We start from the raw sequence: 4,090 nt of genomic DNA, 5'->3' as shown, positions 1-4,090 counted from the left end.
GAGTTTCTTGAGGTATGTTCCATCGTAAAATATACGGACATGCCGGAAGAGGTTTTAAGACTCAAACTTTTTTCATTCACCTTAAAAGACAAGGCAAAGTATTAGATTAACAATCTTAGGCCTTTTTCAATCACTTCTTGGGCAGAAATGCAACAAGAGTTCTTGAAGAAGTACTATCCGGTTTTTAAGACCAATGCCATGAGGACCTCAATTCGAGAATTTTCACATGGGGATGAAGAAACGTTTCATGAGGCATGGGAACGCTTCAATGAATTGCTTAGGAAGTGTCCACATCATGACATGCCCAAATGGTAATTAGTTCAATATTTCATTAAGAGCTTATCGGACAACTATAAGGGTATGGTTGATGCTTCCATGGGTGGCTCATACATTGATAGGCATGAGGATGACGTGTGGCGTCTCTATGAGAGCATGATTGAAAATTCTTTACATAGAACACTATCATCTAAGAATGGTTGAAATTCACAAGGTATGAAGAGTGTTGGTTTACATTAAGTCGACCATTCAAATGAAATAGCTGCCGAAATGAAGTCTTTATCTCAAAGGTTTGATCAATTTTTTATTAACCAAAACTCGGCGAACCAAGTATCTTCCTTCCCTAACCATTCTCATCGTGCATCAAATGAAACATGTATGACTTGTTCTAGTGTTCTTAATTCTACTTCTCATTGTCCTCACGGATAAGTGCAAAGTGAACCTAATAAACAAGTTAATGCGGTTTTTGTGAACCAAGGGAACAATCTTTATGGCACTCATTATAATCCAAGTTAGAGGAATCATCCGAATTTCTCTTGGAAAACCCAAGGAGAGGGCTCAAACACTTCCCAAGGCGGTTTTCAAGGGAAGTACATTCCACCTCCACTTCAAAACCAAAGATCCTAAGGTTATAGACCTTATCAATCACAAGGGAATTAATTTGCTAATTCTCATTTTCCCAACCAATCTTATTCCCAAGGTAATACTAGAAGTCCCGCCTTTGAAGAGAAAGTTTTGAATGCTTTGGGCACTTTAGAGGCTAACACTCAATTGCTTTATTCTCACTCTCCATCTATTGCGAAGCTAGAAACCCAAGTAGGGCAAATAGCTAGCACTCTCAATGCAAGAGAGAAGGGAAAGATGCCTATAAATGCCCCACCTAAGCAACAATGTGTTATGGAAACCCATTCCTCATTGGAAGGCCACACCATTGAACATGTTAATACAGTGACTACCTTGCGGAGTGATAGGATTGTGGACAACCAAGTTGGAATGTCCAATGAAGAAAGTGAACCGGTGCAACCTCAAGTTGTCACCCATCCCGTTTCACTTCCCATTGCTCCTTCATTGCATATACATGACCTCGTGAATGAGAAAGTCTTGAAAGATATGTTTAAAAAAGAAATTTTGAAAAATGATGTTGAAAAGGTTTTGTTGAAAAATAATTTGAAAACTTCTTATGTTGAAGAAAGTTCAAAAGAAAATTTTGAAAAAGTGTTTGAACCAAAGGTTCCATTTCTGGATGCCTTAAAAGGATCCATTTCAAAAGACAAGCAAAAAGTAAAAACCAATGAAATCATGGAAATGTTTAGGTAAGTGAAAGTTAATCTTCCACTATTGGATGCAATCAAGTAAATTCCGGCTAATGCCAAATTCTTGAAAGACTTGTGCAACCAAAAGCGGAAAAACAAGAGCCAAGCACCAAGAAAAGTGGTTTTGACTGAGCAAGTAAGCTCAATTTTGCAACATAACACTCTTCCAAAGTTTAAGGACCCTAGTTCACCCACTACATCATGCATTATTGGTGATCATATCATTAATCGGGCGCTTCTTGACTTAGGAGCAAGTGTTAACCTTCTTCCATACTCGGTTTATGTCAAATTGGGCCTAGGTGAATTGAAACCGACGTCCGTAGTTTTGCAACTTGCCGACCGATCCATTAAGAAGCCTAGGGGTATAATTGAGGATGTTTTGATAAAGATTGACAAATTCTTCTTCCCGATTGATTTCGTTGTCATAGACACGGAACCGGTTCCCAATCCTAAGAGCCAAATTCCTATTATCCTTAGCCGTCCTTTCTTGGCAACCGCTAATGCAAACATCAATTGTAGGACGGGGATAATGAAGATCTCATTTGGCCACATGAAGGTGAAGTTGAATATCTTTAAACCCACACCTAATTCATTTGACAAATATGAAGGAGAAGTTAATGTTGTAGATGAATGTCATGATCTTCAATGTCAAGGAAATGAGTTTTTGTGTAAAACCAAAACTTCCAAAGGATCATCTTCAACCTTGCATTCTAAAAATTTTGTTTCAAATTCTTACTTTGAAAGGGCATGGAAGCCCAAAGGTTGTAATTGCATAGATAAGGGACCAAAGATTTCTTTTGAGCTTAATCCAATAAGTTCTTCAAAGAACCATTTGTTCGGTGGAGTTCAAAGCATCTATCACCCCAACAAGAAGGTGATGCATTATAAGATCTTTGATCTGAGCTAAAAGAGCCCAATGTCTTGCTAGAGACGTTAAAGACTAACAAAAGCATTCGTAGGGTGTCAAAACCCTATTCCTCCCCCATTTCTATCTTTCATTTCATTTCTTGCGAAGTCCAGATACTTGTTTTTGGTTCATATGCACTTCAAGGAACTTTGGTGAGGATTCCATAAGCTTTCATGACATTATTGAGCATTCTGCATGTGACGGCCCAAGTTTTTTAACCCGGTGCGTCAGTGATGAACCGAAAGATGACCCAATAACGAATCTGAAATGCAGAAGCAAAAGACAAATAACGGTCTCTAGAGATACAACATGACTTTAAGACGCCAATGTGACCCTCAACGAGGTCATAGAACCCAAAGGAAACAAATGCAGAAGCAACGTTTCAAAAACGAACAAGAATGAACCTAGGGGCAAAAAACGTCATTTTCAGCCCAAAAGTGGGTGCCAACCATTGGAAAGACAATGAAAAATTAATGAACTTAGACTCAAAAATCACTTGATTCGGAGTCCGGATGAAAAAGATACGGCTAACGGAAGAAGAAGGGGCAAAATGGTCAAAAAATACCAACCCAAGAACATCTAACCGGTTAGATGGCCTATCTAACCGGTTAGAAGGCCAAAAACAGTGACAAAAATGCTGCCCACACTCATGTAACTAATTACGAGACCCCATCTAGACGTTTAGATGTGAAGGGGCAGTAAGGGTAAGACCCAAAAACCTGGCAGCAGGGGTTTTTCTGGAAAAAGTGAAATTTTGAGGGCCTAGATGACATTTTTTGGAAAAACACAAAGAAGAAACCCCCCTCAAAATCTAGTTTTCCACATGACAAGCAAGAAAATCGAAAAATACTCACTGTAAAATGCCGAAAATGCCCTCCCAAGAAAACTGGTCCAAAGGGTCCAAAAAGCTGCTATATAGAAAACTGAAAGCTGAACTTCGTAAGCGATTTACGATGTCAAGACGACATTTTCTGGAAAAACACAAAAAATAAACCCCCCATAAAATCATGTTTTCTATTCAACCAAGTGAAGAACGGAATTTATTTCCCAAAAAAAATTCCAAAAAATTCCCTTAGGTCAGAATATGCAATAAAGATGCAAAATGAGTCCGTAGGAAGCTCAAATCACCAAAGAAGAAACTTTTCCCGGAAACGACCATGCACACAAACGTAAATTACCTAATAAGATGTGCTACAATGGTCCATGGCTCAAAAATATGGCCAATACAAAATATGACCCCCCAACGGCTAAAATGCCAAAAACGAAGTTTGAAACAAAAACTTGGAATTTAAAATCATGAGATGGTTTCAAAATGCCGTTTGGCCCTTGGCCACACTTCATACATGGTGAATGAATGCTAATGGAATAATCAAAATGGAATTCCCACACCCAATGCAAGCATGGTAAAGCAAAAACTCAATATTTTTCAATACATTCATAATATTCCATGAAGTCAAAAATTACATAGGATACAAATTACATGTCATTGGCCTCCGGCCTCATCTCATACATGTCAAATACATCGTAAAGAGTGTACTCATGTACACATTACATATAAGGAATCAAATGTACACATGTTGACATATAACGCTAC

General features: G+C 38.3%; 1 pseudogene; it reads right to left on the bottom strand.

Moving 5' to 3' along the window:
• Nucleotides 1–203: 203 nt before the first annotated feature.
• On the bottom strand, nt 204–302 carry LOC132305907 (small nucleolar RNA R71; annotated as a pseudogene).
• Between the last annotated feature and the right edge of the window lie 3,788 nt (nt 303–4,090).

This window comes from Cornus florida, unplaced genomic scaffold (genome assembly GCF_030987335.1).
Source record: "Cornus florida cultivar Cherokee Brave unplaced genomic scaffold, ASM3098733v1 CherokeeBrave_3.0.0_Hap2_Chr04, whole genome shotgun sequence".
In the NCBI taxonomy this organism is placed as follows: Eukaryota; Viridiplantae; Streptophyta; class Magnoliopsida; order Cornales; family Cornaceae; genus Cornus; species Cornus florida.
The sequence above is the reverse complement of the archived record's forward strand: the minus strand, read 5'-3'. Positions and strand labels throughout refer to the sequence as shown.